The sequence below is a fragment of the Siphateles boraxobius genome, unplaced genomic scaffold (assembly GCF_051911475.1).
Source record: "Siphateles boraxobius isolate OS27281-9 unplaced genomic scaffold, OSU_SipBor_1 48, whole genome shotgun sequence".
NCBI classification, from domain to species: domain Eukaryota; kingdom Metazoa; phylum Chordata; class Actinopteri; order Cypriniformes; family Leuciscidae; genus Siphateles; species Siphateles boraxobius.
This window is the reverse complement of record NW_027509119.1, coordinates 11,810,184-11,833,426: the sequence shown is the minus strand read 5'-3', so window position 1 is coordinate 11,833,426 and position 23,243 is coordinate 11,810,184. Positions and strand designations below refer to the sequence as shown.

Below are 23,243 nucleotides of genomic sequence, written 5' to 3'. Positions count from 1 at the left end.
TTACTTAAAATGTAACTAAAGATAAAATGAAAACAGAACATTATTTCAAAACATATAAAAATAATTAAAATAATTAAAAAAAACTATAATATCATCATAAGGTCACCCCTAACTCAACCCAGCCTTGATTGTCCCTGTGTTCTTCATCTGCGTGACCTCTGCTTGTAATGCGAGGGCTGGTTTCATCTGCGGAGTGCTCAAGGAGGCCCTGCGTCGCTAACAACATCCAACCCTTTGCTTTCTGACAGGCGCGATCCTCCCCGTCAGCATTTCCCAACTCGGGCTTTGAGACAGTCAATTAGGTTCAAGGTGAGAGAGACGCATGTCATCGTTTAAAGCGCTCTGCTCCGCTGGGCCACGCATCAATCTTTGCCTCATTGGCTGGATGACGGGAGCGGGATCAAACGGGAACCGTTATTGGCCGGAGGTTGACAGGAGGGATTTTGTGCAGGAGATTATTGGCTGCCAGCACTGGCGTTGCGGAGATCATTGGCCGCATCAATCCGGTGATGGATCGTATTCAAATGCACTTTCGTTTCACTCTGAGGGTTTTTATTCTGATACCTCAGCCCTCCTCAGAGACCGCGGTCGGATCGGCAGGACGTGACTCGTGCTTCCTTCCTTAATTCCAGCTTCAAGCTATCGATCGGATGGAAATCAATTGAGCCGAAAGCCACAAGCCCGCAGGGGGAGGAGACCTGGGAGAAACGCAGCCAGGCAACCGAGGGCTCAGAATAAATCCCTCAACAAAAGAGGTGGAGACCGATACAACTCTTTACTGCATGAGGAGAGCGTTCTGCAAATTAAAAACCGAGCGGGAATAAATCCGGCTTCATTAAGTGCTCATCTCACATAAGGGCCCTCCAGAACTTGAAGCAGAGAGTGTGGAGTCAGGTGATGCTTTATGGAACCGTGCTTTGTTAAAATGAGTAAATGTTAATAAGATCTTAAAAGGACTCAATGAGTCTGAGAGATAAAAGGAAATGACGCCGTTTCTCTTTCCTGCCGGGCTGCTCTTATCAAGAAGAGTTTCCACACTGAAGTCTTTGGGGAAAACATGGGGTGTTCATTGATATCCGTTCATTTAGAACGATGTTCACCTTTTCCGTCCCGCCTGTCTCTTGTAGCTTTATCAAATTGACACTAAAGACATGTTACAAAAGATTTATGTTTCAAATAAATGCTGATCTTTTGAACTTTCTATTCATCAAAGAATCCTGAAAAACATGTATCATGTGACACTGAAGACTGGATGCTGAAAATTTAGCTTTGACATCAAAGGAATAAATTATATTTTACAATATATTACAATACAAAACAGTTATTTTAAATTATAATAATATTTCACAATAGTTACTGTATTTTTGATCAAATAAATGCAACCTTGGTGAACATGAGACAAAGTCACTAGTTTAATTTGTCTAGTGTGTGTGTGTGTGTGTTTGTGTGTGTGTGTGTGCGTGCGTGCGTGCGTGCGTGCGTGCGTGCGTGCGTGCGTGCGTGCGTGCGTGCGTGCGTGTGTGTCCTGGTAAACCCTACATTATGTGAACAAAATGTGGTCATTTTGGTCATACTAAGTGATGTTTTTTGAAAATGTTAAAGTGCAGAAAGTTATCTGTGATGGGTAGTTTTAGTGGTAGGGTTAGTGTAAGGGGATAGAATATACAGTTTATACAGTATACAAGTCATTATGTCACTAATACCCCATAAAGCATGTCTTTGCATCTGTGTGTGTGTTTACTTGAATAAAAATCATCCCCTAGAACAAAAAAATTGCTTGTTTTTAAAACCCATAATCTCAAACCTTTGTATAAATGTGTTATTACAGAGCTCAACATTTCAACAATGTGAGGCTGAGATTAATGACTGTAAAAAAAAAAAATGCAATTAACAATAATTAAAATTGCCACTCGTCATGTTCTCTGCAAAAGATATAGAAATGCGTCATTTCCTGGGAATGCGGTTTAGCTTTCTGGTTCATAAAGACTTTTATGCCTAAAAGTAGTGTGGTTTGTTGCACTTATAAAAATCTGAATCATATTTTTTAGCTGTTAATTGACTAAAATAAGATGACTTACAGATTTTATTACATGTACATTCAGACTAATTGGATCGAGCAAAGGCCCAATATATGACCTGCTGCTGACTAACTATGAGACTGAAATTGAAGGCAATATCAATATATATTGAGTGAACTGCTCCCACAGCTGAAATATGATATATTATGTTGATCATTTAGAACTACACCTATCAATAAAAACTCAAAACGTCCAGTGTTTTATTAAGGCAAAACATCTGAATACATGCTGGGGAAAAGCCCAAAAGACAAGATTCTGCTTGTGCTTATTTTTAAGGCTTCTGTGCATGAATTTTATATGCAACAAATTATAATTGTGTGGTATTTTCAACAGTGTGGAATTAATATATGGAATTAATGCATGTTCTTTACATACTTAAAGTGACATTTTAAGGTCACATCCCCTTAGAACGCATGTTCGGAATATGTAAAAGAGAAACAGTTTAATATTAAAGCCATTGCTTTAGAGGATCTGACCAGCAATACAGTAAAGAGGACATGCGTGCGTGCGTGCGTGCGTGCGTGTGTGTGTGTGTGTGTGTGTGTGTGTGAGTGTTAACACACATGCATCAGTATTCCACTGAGGTTGTGCTCCTATATAACGTATTCAGGGCGGAACAAGCATTCCAATTGCACCATAAATTAAGTTCTCAGAGACCTGTGATCTACATGTGCAGTCTCGTTACCAGCGCTAACCTCTCCAAACGGCAGAAAAACAGCAATGCAGAATGCAAAGAAAAACTAAATAAAAACCCTGACAATAGCCTCATCTGTCCAGGCTGAAATTACAGAGACAGTAAACAAGAGTTTCTGAGGATAAGGATGGAGAACTAAGGAGATTTAGCACTGCCGCAAGATGGATCTGTCGATGAATGCACTGACTCACTGATAGATGCTCTTTGATTTACTAAACACAATAATTTCTTGGAGGTCAACGTGCATTAGAATATCGACAGAAGAAGATCGGCAGTCACACAGCAAACAGACTACAGCATCTCGCAGATGGAACAGTTCACTGAAAAAAAAAATTTCATTATTTATACAAACACATATGCTGTTTTGAATGAAAGGAAGAAAAGGAAAAAACACACAGCTCGAGATATTACAATCGTTTTCATACTCTTTCTTACTTTCACTGTATGCGATGAAATATATTTAAGATTAAATGTATGTATAAAATATCATCTCAACACATTTACTGTATAAGGCCACACAGAGCTTGCAACTTTTGATTGCAAGTGGTTTCAGTAGTCCCAACATTTTTTCAAAAATTTGGAATACATTTTAGTATGAAAGCTATTGGTGAATCATGATTTGTTCATGATAACAAAGATTTCATGCACAAATTAGTGAATGAGACTAGTGATGCACCGATATGGAAATTTTGGCCAATACCGATAACCAATCATTCGTTATATTAGAAAGCCGATAGATACGCCAATTTTTATATAATCTTTGAGAGCCTGATTACAAATACAAAAGTCTCACCATTAAAAGCAATGTCCCAAGCACATATGACAGATTTGACCATGTTTTCCTTTTTTAAGTGATTCCAATCATATTTCAAGCAATTCAAAACCATCATGGCGAACAGTGCGCATCTGAAGTGTCTGAGCTATGAACATGAACATTTAAATGACAAAAATGAACATTTATCGGCCAATACCGATATGGTGGCAGATAGGGATGCACCGATACCACTTTTTAAGGGTCGAGTACGAGTACCGATATTTTTTTCCTGGTACTCGCCGATACCGATACCGATGCCTGTTGTACTGGTGGGTTTTCTCGTTTTATGTGGCAATTTTCTAAGAACAACACAATGAGACTAATGAACAAATCAGCATCTTTATTTTCAACAACTTAAATAAACTTAAAAAAATAAATCATTCTTATTGTGCTTATCACAAATTTTCAAAGCCCAAATTTCACAGTGTCCAATAACCTCCAAAGGGCAAAACCAAGGACATAATGAATGTAATTTTTACCTGCCTGTCACAAAGTTGTCAAAGTTCTAAAGAAATCACAGACAACAAGACAATCAAATTTGTCATAAAGTGCCAAAGAAATCACAGAACAAATGTTTAACATAACACTGAGTAACAATGTAATCACAGCCGAAAGTGTAAAGTGAAATATTAGAGTGTACTATTAAATCTAGCAACACTATAACTGCAGGAAGAGTGCTCATAAGAATTAAGAAATATAAGCTAAGGATATACGTGAGGTATCGGTCTTTGGTATCGGGGTATTTTTACGAGTACGAGTACAAGTACATGAGCTTGGTATCGGGCCCGATACCGATACTGGTATCGGTATCGGTGCATCCCTAGTGGCAGATATATCATTCATCCTAAATGAACATTTTTGGAATACTCAAAGGTAGGAGTTTCTCATGTGCACTTGAATGCAGCATTAATTACATGCATCAACAGGACTATCAAGACAAGAGTGTCAAGAAAGTCACACCAGTATAGCAGTTTTACAAAAAATGTGCCTTCTCGTTTTAAAGAACCCAGTGAGCCAGAGGCGATGAAAAGAGAAAAAAAAACTTGCAGAACAATTTATAACGCATCTGTCATTAAGGATGTGCAAGTGCATGTTTGGCTCAGGCCTACGTAATGTGGGGACAAAAGGTCCCCAGAAAGATTAGAGTCAATCACCAGTGACATGCTAGTCTTGTCATGATTTCACACACAAAAGCAGAAATACTTCCATGACATAAAGCCTTTTCTGCATCTCTTTCTGAAGGCCTTTAACACTAAGGATTATCAGTAAATCCTCCATATGGTGGCCCAGCTGAAGGATCCCAGCAGGCAGAGGCCCTGCTTGATTTTTGATTTGATAATCCTCTTCATTATAGACAGAGGAGAGACGTCTTACCATCAGGAACAAAGAAGGGGTTATAGAGGCTAAAAGACAGGAGAATTAATTCAAGGGTATCAGGAAGCACAACCCTGCATCCATTATAATGATAATAACTATTATTATTATCATCTAAAATCTAAAAAAGTTGTGAAAATTTGATACCATTACTTGTTATTATTATAAAAATATAATAAATAAAAAAAGTTAATAATATCAATATTTTTATTATTGATGTTGTTGATATTATTAAAAAAAAATTCCATTAAACCTTAGGTCCTGGTTTCACAGACAGGGCTTAGATTAAAGGCCCAACGAAGTGCCTTGAAATAGCCAATATAATTTTGAAATAGCCAATAGTCCTGGAACAGCCAGCTTTTGAAATAGCCAATAGCGATTTGTTTAAAACACAGCTCAGCCAGAGCCGTTGAGCTCGGTAAAGCCGCAGTTTTCTCCTAATTTCTTACCGTTTCTCCTCCATATCGCTTTAAAATATAGCATTATGTGCAGAATTCAAATACTGTCATGAAACTAGATGGCGCAGGCTAATGGGTCATTTAACTCAACTTGCTCGTAATCGCATCATTATCTACAGGGCACAGCTGATTGGTTCCTACTGTATCAGTAGCCAATGAGCTTGCGTGCTAAACCTTCAAATACATGGGTAGCATTTGCCTTAAAAGTGCAACGTGCTTTCAGAAACCCTCCACCTTCCACAGGTCCACCTGTATAGATCTGCTACGGGTAATTCATGTACACTATATTGTACAGCAGTAGCATGTCTTACTTGCTCACAGCAGTGCGTTATTTATGCACTGGCAGTAGCAAGTCTCGTACTAACCAGCTCTGTGTTATCTTGTCTCTGGACCAGAGCAGACTTTGTGCTCGCTGCAGTGGTTCGCATGACACTGACTTGAAACCAGACTTCATTTGCCCCAATGGAAAGCATATTTACACTGTCTGAATCGTTTCTTATCCCCTGTATGGCGCACTATGTGCCATTCACCATGTAGAAAATAGTAGATGTGTGAACAAGTGACCGATTTCAGCCGCAGCTTCAGCATCTATTTATAATGTAGAGGGCGGGATGCTTCAGATTCTGGAGAGCATTTGATTGGACAGAAAATCTGATGTGATGTTATCAAAATCATGATGGATTAGGATTAGGCCTTACTTAAATTAGGACATTTAAGTAGATTTTATAAATGTGCTACTGGTGTATAAAACAACGACTGGTGTGCATCTTGAGACAATGGTAATGACATGTTGTAAGATATGTCAGTGCAAGTTGCTTTTAGTTGAAACAACATGCTTAAGCCTCGTCTGTGAAACAGGGCATAAACGTTATATCTTGTTTTATTGAAGTTCCCTCATCTGAATAGAGTTATATCTTATTTTATTGAAGTTTCCACCTGTGACTTTGAAGATTTTTGGGATTGCACTTCAGGTGTCCTATCACATATCAGGGGTGTGGCTAGAAGCCCATCTGGACACACCCCTGATTACACACCCTATCCCTACATTCTGATGAAAACAGAAAGAAACAAATGACAAGGGTGTGACTCAGACAAGTTTTTGCAGCTTTCCTATTTTCTTTAAGTTCTCTCGTTTTGTCTGAAGCTCTTAAAGGCTCAAACTGTCACTCTTTCTTCCTCTGGGTTTTATTCAGAGTTCAGCGTAGCATGCTGAGAGAAACAGTTGATGTCTCAAACGCTTCACTTAAACCCCGAATAAAAGGCATCTGAAATCTTCTTCCTGATCTCATGTGACAGTGTGACTGAAGAATAATGCAACCCTGAAAACACTCATTCTTGACTCCATGATGACGCGCATATCTTAACTTGACCCTAATTTACACAAGGGTTTAGAGCAGACTGGAGCCATTCAAATCATAAAACACAATTTTTAGTTTAAAGGAAATGTTAATGGTTACTCCAAACTTTCTGAAAAGCAAATGAGTCAATATTACATCAAAACTGATCCCAGGTGCTTTCTTAAAGGGGTCATATGATGCGATTTCTTGTTTTCCTTTTTCTTTAGTGTATTATGTAGCTGTTTGTGCATGTATAAAGATCTGCAGTTACAAAGCTTAAAGTCTCAAACGCAAAGAGATATTCTTTGTAAAAGTTAAGTTATTCCTAAAATGCTTCGTTCAAACACGCCCCTACAAATCAATGTCAGTATGTGGGGGAACAGTTTCACAACACCGCCAAAATGTATACGCAAAGAAAGAAGGCTTAACTTTGATTCTCGCTGTATTATTGTTGCCGCTGGCACCGTCATGTCGTGGAGACTACTTTGTTTGGCCTTCCAAAAGAGGACACAATTAGAAAACAGTAGTTAAGCTTTATTTACAACACTGTTCCAGAACAGTACAACCAAAATATTCGACTGTGTGCTGCGCATTTTTTGGAGGACTTTTTCCAGAACCTGGGAGAGTACTATGCCGGCAAGGCACAAAGGCTGATTCTAAAAAGTTGGGCAATTCCATCTTTGCAAGTACAGTCGGGCGCTTCTGACTCACAGACACAGCCGGTAAGTATGTTTTCATATTTTAAGAATTTGCTACTGACAATTCAAATGCGAGTTTTGAGCAGCACTTGTCATTTCTACAATCACAAATGCAGACATGGTTTCATGTTTACATAGTGTTCTCCACCCCGTAGCTTGGCGCGACGCATAAAAAGAGAGTATAGGTCATTATAATCAGCGATTATGTCCCCAATTAAATAAAACCTTAAAAATCTGATACTTTCTAGTCCAGTCACGCTGGCAAAGTTGATCGATCTGCTTGGTCATCTGCATTTTCCGGATCAGATTCGGGCTCAAATTGATATGGTAGTAACGACATTATCACCTGTCATTATTGCTTTGGGAGCTAATGTTCCAAATATGGTAAGGGGGTGACATTTCCTTCACACGCTTAAGGTTTTTGGGCCAATCACAATGCACTGGATCGCTGGCCAATCAGAGCACACCACGCTTTTCAGAACGATGACCTGTGTAAAAATCAACGCGTTTCAGAAAGGCAGGGCATAGAGGAGCAACAATAATGTACGGTATGAGTAAAATAATGACTTTTTTTAACCTAAAACTGCGTAAACACATTGCATTAAACCAAATACCCAAAATAATGTTCTTTTTAGAACCGTCATATGACCCCTTTAATACACATTATTTAAAACATTGTTTTCGATTTCATCCTAAAAGTGAGTGCACACAAAAGTTTTCAGATTTGAATATAATGTAATAATATGCTAATGTAATAATATGCTATAATTTTTGCTATATGCTATACATGTGCATAATTTTCCAGTTAGTCTATGTAAATGCACAAGCTTCACACCATGTCACCTCTTCAAAATATTCAAGAAATTTGACACTAATATGTTTATTGGTATTATAAACTATAAGTCTAAACTGTAACTATCAGTATAAACTGTTGATAACTACATTACATATTATATTACAAAATACATTGAGAAGCTTCTTGCACAAAAAAAGCATGCTCTGTTTATAATTATAGTCGACATATAATGTTTTTGTCAAGTGGGCTAACAGGGAACTACTCTACTGACCCCCATTGTTTCTAATAAGCTCATCTATCCAATGAACCCCATAAAAAAGGCATTAACTGAATTCATTGTGATCAAAACGCATAATTTTAATGCATAAACTTTACCCACTTACATTAGTTTCATTGTAGGGACAAATGGGCCGAACAAAAACAATTATAGAGGTTAAGTGGGCTAAAATGGTTTTATATGTGAGGAATAACTGATGACGGGGCGTTGAATTATTAGAAAAATAATGCACCCCGAGGTGGTAATGCGGCCATGACACAAAGCAGATGGTGCACTCAATCCACTGCCTAGCTCACTAGGTCGTGAATCACTATATAGTGTACACAACCTCTGGAACTAGTAAGGAACTTGGCTCACTACACACTGATGACACAATTACCAGCAAAATAGTCCTTAGTATACAACATCAGTTCTGGTATTTCTAAACAACACCTGAACTGATATCTTTCTGAAATTATTTTTTAAATGTTATTTAAAGTACATTATGAAAAATACTTTGATTGTTTCATATACCTGCAACATTTCAGCCGTAAATAAATGATAAATGTTAGCTAGATTATGTTCATTACCTGTCTATCAATGTATTTTTATGCTGAAATTTAATTAAATAATGTTTTTTTTTTATTTTTTATTTTTTATGTTCCGATCTTTAGAAGTTCCAGTAAGGTAGCATAGTGAGCAGTGATGCTCCCCGGTTTTCATGTTGCATTGTAGGACTTTTTAGGGAGCGAACGTTTCAGATCCCTGGAAGGATGTTGTCATTGTCTCAATGTTGTCATTGAGACAGTCCGATCAGTGCCCTGACTACTGAACTAGGGAGCTGATTGAGACGCACCCAGAGTGTATGGGAAAATAATTGCACACCTTAGAACATTGGTCAGCCAATAATACACACACACAATTTTCGTAAAATTAAGTCGTTGTTATTTTCTACAAATCTGTCTTTTTTAAAAACACTAAAATGTTGTCAGCATCTCAATCTAGCCAATAAGACACGTCAGAAAAGTTTAATATTCTTCTGCTACATCTCTGTTTCCCAACATCTGTGTTTCTCTCTTCTCTGGCTGTGAATGAAGCAGGACACCGATCTAATGGAGCAGCACTGCAGTGGCTTTACCCTCTCACACATACACTGGCCCCTACGGACTTACCAATGTCACCTAACAGACAATTCCGACGCACAAACCCCACAGGGCTCAAATATGACACTGCGGATAGAGAATTAAGGAGAGAGAGAGAGGCAGAGACAGAGATGAATTGTTGTCCTGGAACAGCCAGGTGGTTTCTGTCAGCACTAGTTTAAGCGTGAATGGACATAAAGATTCATCCTCAGTGAAGAGCTAGAACAGCTGCACCAAACACACATATTTACTTAACTTAAGTGAGGACACACACTACCAGGTAAAGGTTTTTGAAAGTAATCTCTTATGCTCACTAAGGATGCATTATTTGCTACAAATTACTGTAGAAACAAAAATATAAGCAGCAAAACTGTTTTCTATATTGATAATAGTAAGAAATGTTTCTTAAGCATCAGATCAGCATATTAGGATGATTTCTAAAGGATCACTGAAAACTGGAGTAATGATGCTGAAAATTCAGCTTTGACATCATTGGGATAACTTATATTTTAACATGTATTACAATAGAAAACAGACATTTTAAATTCTTATATTGTTTCATAATTTTTCTGTATTTTTGATCAAATAAATGCAGCCTTGATGAGCATAAGAGACATTTAAAACAGCTTAAAAAAACTCATATATTGTGAATGAAGTGCCGCACACATTTTGGATAGTCTCTGCTTGTTTGCAATGCAAGACTATTGTTTTTGAATATGTATTGTTTTTATTACTCAAGAAACACTGACACACACACACAAACACATATGTTAATGTTTTATGAATTCATGGAGCAGAGAAGAGTGTCTTACTCTAGAATTTGTCGTCAAGTCATAGGCAATAAAATACCCTGTGCGTATCACTTTTTTCTCAATAACATGAGAATTTGGCCAAATGACAAAAAAAAAAAAAAGGAGTGACTCCTACAAAAATCTTGGGACTCCATTTGGTTAAATGTTCAAGTATATGATTGCTCTGGCTGCCAATTGCTACTCACATAAAAAATTCAAGGCACAGATGTTTGCCCACAGAACAACCACTGGCTCTGCACCACTATATCTAAACTCAATACTTCAGACCTATGTGCCCTCCAGAAGCTTGCGTTCTGCAAGTGAATGGAGACTTGTGGTGCCAACCTAAAGAGGCACAAAATCCCTTTTTAAAGACCTTTACCCTGAGTCTGTTCCAAGCTGATGTAATGACCTTCCTAACTCAACCTGAGCTGCTGAGTCTTTTGCCAATATCAAGAAATGGCTGAAGACGCATCTTTTTCCTCAACACTTTACCCATTAATACTAACACTTATTCTATATATCTATACAAAAAACACCTTGCTACGTGCACTGTGCTAGACTAACTGGCACAAGTCACAGCACTTCCATATTGTTCCTCTATTGTTGGTTTGATTGCATCTATTGTTCTGTAAGTCACTTTGGACGTAAGACACAACGCCTGTGAAGAGACGACTCAACGCCGGCGATATGTTATGCCCTAAATTAATACATGATTAACTAACTGTATTTTTCTATGTACATTTCTGAAATGCACTTTCTGTAAACCTGCTTTGAAACAATATGTATTGTGAAAAGCGCTATACAAATAAATTTGAATTGAATTGAATAAGAGTTTGCTAAGCTAAATTATTTAATGTAAATGTATGACCATTTATAAAGCCACAATATCAACTTTGACAACGAAAAGTATTTCCTGAAATTTAACGTTCTTGGAGATACAAGGTTTGTGTCCGACAGTTTCTGTTATTCTGGTTGATGTTACACTCAGGGAAGCACGAATTCAATGTTCACACCACCAAAACCAAGATAAACACACTGTGTGATGACCTGTTCTCATTTACTGCAACACAATTTTGGGAACAAGTGCAATTTCAATAGACAAATGGAGACTTGGAAGGGATAATGATACACAGACACACACACACACACACACACAGACGGCAGGTGTTTTGGCAACGCCCAGTGAAGTAATTGTATTTCTGGCTTGGGCAAGAGATTGATTTAGTTAATTAAACAGAATGTATGTGGAGACATTTAGCATCTGTCCCTGCTAACAAATGGCTATGCTAAACACAGAGAAACTGACAATGTCCAAATACCCCACACTGGCCACATGAAATACGCAAAGTTAATCAAGCACATACACCTAAGCTACAGTCTTTACCACACTACATAATTCCTTTAACGTCAAGCTTTTTATCCCTGGGTTAAGCTAAATTTCACATTTGTCATTCGTAAATCTAACAAATTGTGGTTCCAATGGTATGAAGTGAAACAATGCGAAGGAATAGCAAATATCTTAACAACAAACCAAATACAGAGCGTCAAATAAGAGTGTCCAAGATAAAGAAAAGTTTTAGAAAAACTTTCATACAATTTTCAAGATAAATGTCATGAGGTGTAACCATAAAGTATACAATTAGCACAAAGGCTCACCAGATCATAAATTATTTTTTTTATTAAGATAGATTGTTTTTATCCTTAGGAAATGTTTAATTATAATAGAATTACAATAGAGAGCGAGCACATATTGTCAGTGTATGTATGAGTTGCACACACAATGTATTTGTCTTTTAAAATAATCGATCTGGACAACATAATTTCATTAACCAAGGCTGTCATCCATTTTCTTGTGTCAGCATTTCAGCATTTGCTTGGCTGTCATACTAAAATGCGTGTATAAGTAATCTGGACTTTGGTCATTTAAAATTGCATGGCTACATTTGCTTAACAATAATATTCTCTTATAAAGGCAAAAACTTGACATTCTCAACTCTTCAAGTTAGTCTTGGCCAAAATTAACAGTATAACCCCTAAAATCCACGGAACGTACTACTCAAAAAAGTACCATTTCTGAAAAAAACTACTTAATTACAGTAACGTGAGTATTTGTAGTTAGTCTTGTAACGTGTACAGTAACGTGAGTATTTGTATTAGTCTTGGCCAAAATTAACAGTATAACCCCTAAAATCCACTGGATCCGTCTACGGCGCGGAACGTACTCAAAAAAGTACCATTTCTGAAAAAAACTACTTAATTACAGTAACGTGAGTATTTGTAGTTAGTCTTGTAACGTGTACAGTAACGTGAGTATTTGTATTAGTCTTGGCCAAAATTAACAGTATAACCCCTAAAATCCACTGGATCCGTCTACGGCGCGGAACGTACTACTCAAAAAAGTACCATTTCTGAAAAAAACTACTTAATTACAGTAACGTGAGTATTTGTAATTCGTTACTTCACACCCCTGCCTGTCATCCATTTTCTTGTGTCAGCATTTCAGCATTTGCTTGGCTGTCATACTAAAATGCGTGTATAAGTAATCTGGACTTTGGTCATTTAAAATTGCATGGCTACATTTGCTTAACAATAATATTCTCTTATAAAGGCAAAAACTTGACATTCTCAACTCTTCAAGTTAGTCTTGGCCAAAATTAACAGTATAACCCCTAAAATCCACTGGATCCGTCTACGGCGCGGAACGTCAGCGTTGCGGATGCCGGAGCTAATCGCGGCCATTATAGTCAATGCTCTTAAGTCCACCAGCTGCGGACGCAGCGCGTCTCAGAAGCGTCCCAGAAGCGTCTCTCCGCTCCGCTCCGCAGAGGATAGGTAGCAGGTCTATTTTCGCCGCTTGCTTGCCGCGTCACCCCTAAAATCCACTGGATCCGTCTACGGCGCGGAACGTCAGCGCCACGTTTTTGATGCGTCCCTAGCTCGGCGTCAAATTCCACTCGAAGCGTCTCAGACGCGTTTCAGCAGCTGTTGGTGACGTCTTCATTTTTCCTCAGAATCGGAGCGTTGTTTATTTGTTGTTCATTTGTCTTCTTTTGGCTCAGGAGCAGACAGTTAATTGTGCTACCTTATTGATTTTTTTCTTCAATTTTCCTCTTTGTGCTTCTACAATAGGTAAGTGGGTTACTTAATTAAGTGAATTCTTTCTATTAGTTTTTTCTGTTGTTATTTCCTACTTGGTATCCAATCAGAGGCATTGTTGTCCAAACTGTAGGGATGCGGAGTCTCCACAGGGTGTTTATTTTGAAATTGATAGTGTTTTTTGACTTTATTTTGTATTCACGGTGCGGCTTGGACGCGGGTCCGTCAAAAATAGACTAGACGCCTATCTTTAGCGAAGCGGCTCGGAGAGCCGCTTCTGGGACGCTTTTGAGACGCGCTGCATCCGCAGCTGGTGGACTTTAGAGCATGACTATAATGGCCGCGATTAGCTGCGCCATCCGCGGCGCTGACGTTCCGCACCGTAGACGGATCCAGTGGATTTTAGGGGTCAAGCAGCACAGAATACATCGTACCGGGCAGGAAGTCAGACACAGAACGGCATAGAGGATCCGGTCGATTTTCAAAATAAAACACCCTGTGGAGACCAACGCTCCGCTGCTGAAACGCGTCTGAGACCCTTCCAGTGGACTTTGACGCCGAGCTAGGGACGCATCAAAAGTGTGGCGCTGACGTTACGCACCGTAGACGGATCCAGTGGATTTTAGAGGGAAGACAGCCAAAACTTCAAACCAAGCTCTCTTAGAAATCCATAGCCTAGAGAAACATAGGCCATCTATGTTTATAAATCTCAGAGATAAGTTACTTTATCAGTCTGCGGAAAAGGGAGTCTCAGCTATCGCAATGACCTTGATCTGAATGCAAACTACATCGTATCACTCCTAAACCTGCCCAAACACCCTCACAAATAATTCCAGGCAGCAAGAAACACAAAAAAAGAAGGCCTGTGAAGCGAATCACTCTGCAATTCACATCCCCGCTATGCAGAACCATTATTTAAAAGAGATAAAGACTTTCTCATTTAACTGTATCTGTCATGACAAATAATGAGTGGGATTCCCACCCTTCAGCCTGTTGGTTTGATATATCAAGTATCAATAGCAAGTCTTCATGAAGGGAAAATAAAATATTGTACTTCCTGCAGGCCACAGTTCACTTCACTCGCATAACCGTATAGCCATGAAGTCGGGGCCATCCACAAAAGTTAAATGAAGAGCCCACGTCTCCTTCCATTATGCAACAGCGAGACCTATTAAGTCCATTGTGCAACAGTGTCCATAAAGCAGAATCAAATCAAGTACCATGGATGCAAATGAGCTAGCAAGTCCAGACTAAAAGGGAAGACCAAGACCATAACTAAAAGACCAAGCAGAAACCTCAAAGTGTGCAGACAAATAAGCCAATGAGATCAGTCCATATGGAAAAAGTCGACACAGCTTAAATCAATTGCAGGTAGGGTTGGGCGGTAATACGGTAATAAGGTATACCGCAGGGTCTTAAAATAGCAATGGTATCAGTTTCAATACCATCATTAAAAAAATGTATTAAAAAAATGCAGTGCACATATATAGGAGACAAGGATTAAATATTAAATAAAATTTATTTAATGCCTAAAAATGCTTGTGTGGTTGTCATCATGTGACAGTGTGGAGGAGAAAGAGAGGGGGGGGGGGAGGGGGGGTTGAAAGATGGCAAGTTGCGCACCGATTGACCTGGTCTCGAAGAAGAACACGACTTCTGCAGTTTGGCAGTATTTGGTGTTCCGGCCTAATGAGAAGGGACGGTGTAGGCACTAGGGATGGGCATTTCAAGCAAAAATAATATTCGAAAATCGCACCCCTCCATCACATGCATGCACACATGCATGTATAGGAGGCTACACACCTATACAGCGGAGTGGTGTGACACTTAAATATAAGAAAAAAAAAACTTAAACATACATTTCATATTTATATAATAATATAATATAATAACTAATAATATAATGTTATTTTTTTTATTTAATCTATGTTGATTATATGAAAAGGGAACCGCATGAGATGAGTAAGATAGGATCATAAGATGCCCAATATATCGGAAAACATTTGGAATGGGTCAGACATGATTTTGACCACTTATTAAGTTTTGTTTTGTAGAAAGCCTTTCTTTAAAGTGAATTTCATTTTGTATAAATTGTATCTTTATTTGAATCAATGTTTCATCAACAAATTGCATGGATTAATAAGAAGCAAATATAATACAGAATATAATCAGGACACGAAGGTGACGACGCGTGAACTGGAGCGTGTCTCATAAATCAACCGAAACTCAACCTATAAGATACTTGCCTCACAGACCTGAGAAGTAGGCTTTATATATATATATATAATATATATATAAATTCATTTGAAGTGTGCATTTCTCTCAACTTTATCTTTGCAGCCGACACTGACAGAAAACACTAGTTTATCAATAAACAATTCAAATGTTTCATGCATAATAATTACTTTTGCCGGTTCTTTGTGGCAAGCTTTATGCGTGCGTTGAGATGCGGAATAGGCAATATATATATATATATAATATATTATATAATATTATTTATAATATATTCTCTCCCATATATATTTAAGTAATTAAATCAATATAAATATGTGATTAGACTAATGGCTTAAACGAATTACTGCTAGTCGACTAGAAAAAAAAACTTTAGTCGTGCACGGCAGCCCTACTTATTTCACATATTTTCTAGCCAGTGCGTCACTGCGGGCGTTCTGAGCGAGCGGCGTGTAATATTCAGAAATGCGCTCTCGGCTCTGGAGGAAATATTACCAATCCGCTCACATGCTCTGGTGTGAGACAATGTGTATCTTCTTCTGTTGTCTGAAAGTTGATTGACAGCTTTTAGATGAATTATTGGCATCGCCACCCTCTGGTTACATGAACGTGTCACCGCATCAGAACCGAGAACATAGGGATTTTTTATAATAATCAGACAACCTATTCGATATAAACCTATTCTATTCTATAATAAATATTATATTCTGTTCTATAATACCTATTATATAATAAAATCAACTAATCAAATATTCGAAAATCGTGACTCATCCCTAGTAGGCACAAGCCAACAGTTTGGTGATGCCGTCTGAGCCTTATGTCACAATTTTTAATTAGTCACGCGGTAATACCATATACCGCGGTAAAATAGGGAGGAGGTTTGACGTATCAAAATTTGGATACCGCCCAACTCTAATTGCAGGGTTGAAAATTAAAAAGCCTGGTTATAAAGAACCCCTATTAGTCACAAAGTACAATGGGAACAATGACACCTACTAAGATTTACTTTAGCTGGTCAAAGTGTTGCAGAGATAGCCTAACTTTTTTTTTATAGTCGATAACGTTAAACTCTGCAGTAGTTGTGAAAATCACATCCATCTAATAAATTTAGTAAATCTTGGGCTGATGTAAGCCAGCTTTGGTTAAACTAAAGATTGGCAGGAAGAGAGGTAATCCATCCAACCAAGACTGGAAATCGGTGACTCTGCCTAGATTTCTGCAAATCCTGAAATATGTTGCTCTGGGTATATTTCACTGCACTTTTCACTCGTCCACAAGGTACTTTAAGCAATATAATTTTTTCTCCATTGCAAATGCCGATTTTTTAAACAGTGAAAAACGTGCCTGTGGGTACCATTTTAGCTTGCTTCTTTGTGTTTTGAGCTGTTTTATCATGACTCGTGTTTCACGGCACTCGTACTCGAGCGCTTCACATTATACGTGCAATGCTGTACCAGGTGAGCTACAGAGCAAGTTTACTATAATAATCTGCCCATGTAATCATAAATTGTGTGAAAAGGAATAATAGTTGGTAGTGTTACTGCCACTAGTGCAAAACTGCAGTAAATTGCATGCATACACTTAAAATCTACTTTAAACTAACTCAATTAAAATTAACCTAACTCAATTATGGACAGTGGTTCCAAACAACCAACTCAGTTTTTATTAACATTAAAGGTTTGTTTTTAATCTATGCACAATCCTTGTGTTGTGCCAACACAATTGACTGAGGAAGAATCTATGTAAAATGGGGTGGTGATGGCGCAGTGGATAAGACACATGCCTTTGGTGTGAGAGAACCGGGTTCGAATCCACTGTGAGACACCAATGTGTCCCTGAGCAAGACACTAAACCCCTAGTTGCTCCAGAGGCATGCGACCTCTGAAATATAGCAATTGTAAGTCGCTTTGGATAAAAGCGTCAGGTAAATGTAAAATAGTTATGTCAGTCCAACCAACTCAATGCAATTACTTCACTTTAACTGGTTACGTTTTCTGAACATGTTTTGGTCTAGAAAAAACTCTCCAAATATTTTTCACTGAAGCAACATACGTTTTCAGAGTTTTGCAGAAATCTAGGTAGAGGCACGTATTTCCAGCTGAAAAAAATAGCGGAAAAGAGGCAACCTGAAATAGAAGCAGCTGCAAATTAGTGGCCAATAAAATTGCTTCAAATGGAAACAGTCAACATTACTCTAACGAATAGCAGGCCTCTGTGTCACCCAGGCTGTGAATTAACCACCCAGTTATAAATTTCCTTCATTAGGGCACAAAGCACACGGTGGCCAATGGGAAGACGAAGCCCCTAAGGGGCCTGATGGAGATGCACAAAATCCTTTCAGATGCTCAGAGAAATCTAGCAGAAAATCTCAACACATAGAGAGAGAAAAAGCGAGATGCAGCAAGCATTTTCAGGGCACCAGTTCAGCTGACAGGGAGACAAAACCAGAAAAGCAATATCTCACCTGCTCTTCAGAGGAATAAATAGCAGATAGCTCTTACAAAGGAAACCCTCAACTCCCATAGCATCTGAGGTGACAATCTAACAGAGCTATTGGATCACTATAATAAACCGATTTCAACATCTCAACCCGCACCTGCACCAGCACAAATGTACACATAACCACAACGACACAAAAATGAAGATTGCATCGTGTCTGGGATCTCTCAATCTGTCTGTTTTTTGTCAAAGGATGACACATCCAAACTAGAGCTGGATGGCATTGCCTTTTGATAATATTTAAAATATCTTGATTTTTTTAAACTACCATTTTGACTATTTTTGACAAGAATATTCCAGGTTTTTAATTCAAAAAGTAAAAGCAGTAAAAGTCCAGTTGCAAACACATTCTGGGTCTCATTCATGAAACACGAGCAGAACTAATTAGAAGTTTTGTGAGTTTTAGTAAAATGTGCTCATGAAGTGGTAAAAATTGATTGGATATTATTCTTACATGGCTGAAATGAAGTGTGACTTAGCAAAGCATTTTTATCTGCCGTTTTCCTCTCATTAATTTGTTCAATTAAGCAGCATTGCGATTAAAAAACTGTGGAGACTGTGAATCAGAATCAGGTCAAACGCTTCTCACAGTCAACTGAAAAGAGAAAAGCCTCATTTGAAAGTGATTACAGCTGATAACATTGAGGATGTGAACAGTTCATAGTGTTTCTACATCACATTCACTATATGGTACTTCAAATGCCTTAGTTACAATCACATTACAATGACCAGAATCAAAACGTTTAGTTATAAACATTCATAATTCAGAGCAGACTCTCAAGATGCATTTACAATACCACTTTTTTCCGCTTTGTGTCACTATTGTAACCAAACCCAGTGTATTTAGCATAATTGCCGTAATATTAAGGATGACAAAATTGTTAATCTGCACAGGCCTCTGTAAAGTTTAACCCTTATAGTATTAATACTTAAGATCTTGTATCAATATATATAGTATATATGTGTGTGTGTGTGTGTGTGTGTGTGTGTGTGTGTGTGTGTGTGTGTGTGTGTGTGTGTGTGTGTGTGTGTGTGTGTGTGTGTGTGTGTGTGTGTGTGTGTTCATATATTACAGTAAGTGCAAACTCTCGCAAACACACACAGTATTTATGCAATCTCTCTCACACTTGTGGTGCATGTAAGGCTCATTTGGATGCACTGTTGCAATAATTTTCATATGTGTTTGGTAACACTTTACAATAAGATTTCATTAGTTAACATTAGTTAAAAGGGATGGTCCACTCAAAAAATCTGTCATCATTCACTCACCAATAAGTTGCTCCAAACCTGTATGAATTTCTTCCGTCTGCTGAACCAACGCTATCTCACGACCAATTCGTACGAATTCGCACGAGTGATTAAAAGGTGGCTAATTCGTACGAATTCGTACAACCTCACTAGTATGAATCCTGAGCTAACATGAACTAACAATTAGCTGCTGTATTTTTATAACATTAACTAAGATGAACAAATACTGTACCAAATGTATTGCTCACTATTAATTAAAGTTAGTTAATGCATTAACTAATGTTAACTAATGGGACCTTATTGTAAAATGTTACCTTTAAGTCTTTATTTAATAAAACCTAATACTCTTTTTTATAGTATTTAAGTTTTTTAATGCATTTGCAATGCTAAGTATGCTATTTTTCACTTTTTTATTATGAATTTTCTAAAATGTAGATTAATATTTGATTTATAATCATAGTGATAGTCCATTTCATTGATAGCATACCAAATCTAATGCAATTTTACTACTAATGTTTATCGTTTTTATAAACGCAATCAAACGTGATGCATGAATTGTGCTTTTCATAATGTCATTTAATTCTACATCGTCATCGTGAATGCATCATGAATATTTGATATATCGCTCAGCCATAGGTCACACTAATGGCAGATCACACATTGCAATTCAACCCCGTGACCCAATAGCTATTGATTAATGTGTTTCGTTGATTTAATTTGAGACCAGTTGGGGTCAAAGGATCCTCTGTAATCAATCAACCCTCTGAGGAGCTGCCAGGAATGCAAGAAAAATGAAGTGGAAGGTTTCGTGCGGGGGTTCATCAGCGAGGTGAGGGAGACATGAACAGGGTGGCTGAACTAATCTTATTTAGACCAAGCGAAGTGCATGCACACAGGAAGCCACTCAGGAGTGCGTTTCCAAAGCCCTCGGCCCGTATCGGGTGAATCCAGTCAGTATGTTGACCGCCCGTGCTCCAATTCCTGACTTAATGAGAAACGTGTTTTCAGTTTAGTAAAGTACTGCTGGCTTGTATTAAAATGACTAATGTGGTCAGTTTGAAGGCCGTAAACAGCAGATACTAGAGCAGACATCTATTCGTTGTAGAGATGAGGTCAACGGCTGCTCAAGGCAGACACACACACATGCTTGCTTGCAGCGAAAAATCCATGAGGACAGGTTACGCTGTAAGCAAAGCTCACGTTGACAAGCAATGAGACCCAACGCATTACATGTCTCCGCTCTTCAGGGATGACATCAACATTCAGGATGTCAGACAGAGAGACAGCTCTGTCAGTGCACAAACGCATGTTTACTTAGCTACATGAGAACTAAAAAGATAACTATAAGCGCGTGTTTGTCTGCTGCTTTAAATGCTTGAGCTCGTTACACCAGGATGGATTCTGATTGGCTGTCAATGTTTGTATCGTTCATCAGCTGGATAAAATCGTTCTGAAAGGGATTCCAAGGATATCGTTTCTCTGTGCCGTTATCGTTATAGCACTGGTGTGAACTCTGTTATATTTTAATATTGAGAACGATTTTAGGACTATATCCTTATTGCTATCGTTATAGTTATCGTTGGACTTCTATTCTCTATTCTATTCTCGTAGAATTATAACGTTAATTACAACTTTACATTTCTCATTATAGTTATGCCCTATCATCCTCTATCTAAAATACTTTACAAAAAAATAAAATAAAGATAAATATCATTACTTTTTATTACTTTAGAATTCAAACCGAGAGCATGTCATCTTCCCTGCCTGGTGGCGACTCTGTTTCTGTGGCAAAGCGATGAGCCAGTATCTGATAACCCATACCGCTTTTTTAACCATCTGAGGTCCGGTTTCCAAATCGGACACAGGTTTGTTCACTCTGGTACTCTGAAGAGCAAGAACGTTTCGCTGAGAGCAAAGTTACTACATGAATGCTTCAGGCATCAATGCAGAACACATTCCCCCATTCAATCTCCCTCGTCTTCCAGTAGAATGTCAAGCAGTAGCTCTCCAAGGAAAGCAAGCATTCAGGTGAGACTAACAGAGAGAGCTCCTAATGTCCCTTCAGAGGCTCCTGGAAAAGGCCAGCTCCATTATGCCTGAAGTATGGACATTTATGCAGTTTCCTTACAACAACAGAAAATCTACTGAAACTAATATAGCGCAATGAACCCGAGAGGAACATAATCAGTTTTAAACGACATTTTCTCCAGACTGCGTCAATTTGGATGGTTCGCCTTTGCGCAGCTGAGCGCTTCAGAGAAAGCGTCTGAATATTACAATTATCGTAATCCAATAAGTTATAAAATAAGTTATTTTAAACCTTTATTACGTGCTGAATGTAGGCTATACATATAGTAATTCATCACCGATACAACGTAAGCGCAGGATGGTATAAAAGGTGAGAGCAACGGGGCCACATTCACATATAATGAAGCATTGCGGTAAAAGTACTTAAAACACTCCAAAGGTCTCCTCAGTCTGACATGATGTTTAAAAGGGAATTAATAACACAAACTGATATGTTGGGTAACCAACATTTTGAGTAGCCAACAAACCATGAGCTACTCAAAGATAGTATTATACTCGCCTATACATATGAGTAGCCTATTTTTTATAAGAATGCTGATAGGAATTGGGAAAGGACAGGGACTTGGAAACACACATAGAGGTGAATCATCTTAATAACCAGCGGGCGCACGGTACGCCTGCAAACATTTACCCGAAAACGACCATCCAAACAACACATTTATATAAAAGAAGAGGATAGCAGTATCTTCGTGAAATTCAATTGGTGATAAAGGATAGATTTCCAGGTCACACTGAAATCAGGCTGAACTTACCCGCGTCTCCGCGAAGCTTCTTGGTGAGATGGAGGGTCTTTTTGCGCACCGGGCGCACAGTCCGCTCACGCGTCTCCGGACACAATCAGTCTCTTTTATGCGATGGAAATCTTCCTTGCACGCAGAAATAAATGGTGATAATCTTTTTCTCCAACGCAGAGACCCTTGATTCCTTTCTATCCTGTAAGTTTAACTCCAAACTGAAGCTCTCAGGGTCATCAATGTCCTGATATCCAATTGTTTTACAGGAGCTTCTGAAAAGGAATAAAAAGGCTCCTTGTTTGGATCCCCATCATCAGTCTGAGTGCCACCTCGGCACACCGTGTCCCCATATCGCCCTTCTCCAAAGAAATCAAATGTCTGGCAGCGATAAATAAGTATGTACATCCAAAGTTCTCCAACTGTATGTTAAAGCAGTGTGCTGGTGAAGTCCAGGTGCTGCTCCGGTATAATGCGCCGATCTGAGCGCGGTGACAGTCCGATCTCAAGCAAAGACACCAAGAGAAATGCTGGTTGAAAGAGGGTTGCCAGATATTTCCGCGAAATTATACATTAAGCGGATACAGCGGACAAACTTAATCTCTCTTCAATAGTTAATTCAAAGTGTGAAAATAACCAGAGATATATAAGGTATGAAATGAAGTAGATTTTAGTCTTGTGTCTGGTGGTTCAATAATGTGTCTGCATTCTGAGTCTGGAATTGGTTGTGGGTAGGCTAACACATTTTAAAAACTAAAATGAGTAATTAATGTGTTTCACACAGGATTTCTGTTGGATTCCTTTGCAGTATTATCCTTTAGCATCGCTTTATGTTTTTAGATATTTTAGACTTTAATTTGAAATATGATAGGCCTAATGGTAGACTTGAAGACCATTTAGCTTAGCCT

At 38.3% G+C, this 23,243-nt stretch overlaps 1 protein-coding gene across 24 annotated transcripts in view; it reads right to left on the bottom strand.

Moving 5' to 3' along the window:
- Positions 1 to 22,819, bottom strand: part of LOC143710812 (adhesion G protein-coupled receptor L3) — a 347,776-nt gene extending 324,957 nt beyond the window's left edge. For 23 of the 24 annotated variants that reach the window (XM_077202032.1, XM_077202015.1, XM_077202025.1 and 20 more), the window contains exon 1: positions 22,357 to 22,819. The gene's annotated coding sequence lies outside the window, so the exon portion shown is untranslated. The remainder of the gene's footprint in view (positions 1 to 22,356) is intronic. The other variant, XM_077202035.1, reaches the window with a different exon arrangement.
- Positions 22,820 to 23,243: the final 424 nt, after the last annotated feature.